This window comes from Triticum dicoccoides, chromosome 4B, assembly GCF_002162155.2.
Source record: "Triticum dicoccoides isolate Atlit2015 ecotype Zavitan chromosome 4B, WEW_v2.0, whole genome shotgun sequence".
Taxonomy (NCBI): Eukaryota; Viridiplantae; Streptophyta; class Magnoliopsida; order Poales; family Poaceae; genus Triticum; species Triticum dicoccoides.
Window position 1 is genome coordinate 367,573,890 of NC_041387.1, and position 221 is coordinate 367,574,110.

Below are 221 nucleotides of genomic sequence, written 5' to 3' on the forward strand. Positions count from 1 at the left end.
GATTTTAAATCAATATTTTATTTGAATTTGGAGTTATATTCATAATATATAATGAATATATTTTCAAATGACCTGAGATATTTTTATTATGTGTGGAGAAGTCCATTAGGTGACTTAAAAATATCCAGGGAAGTTTAGGCACCATTTTCAAATTCTGTTTGAATTAAAATTCAGTGCCAATTAAATAAAACAGAACAAAAATAGAAAACAGTAAATAAAAA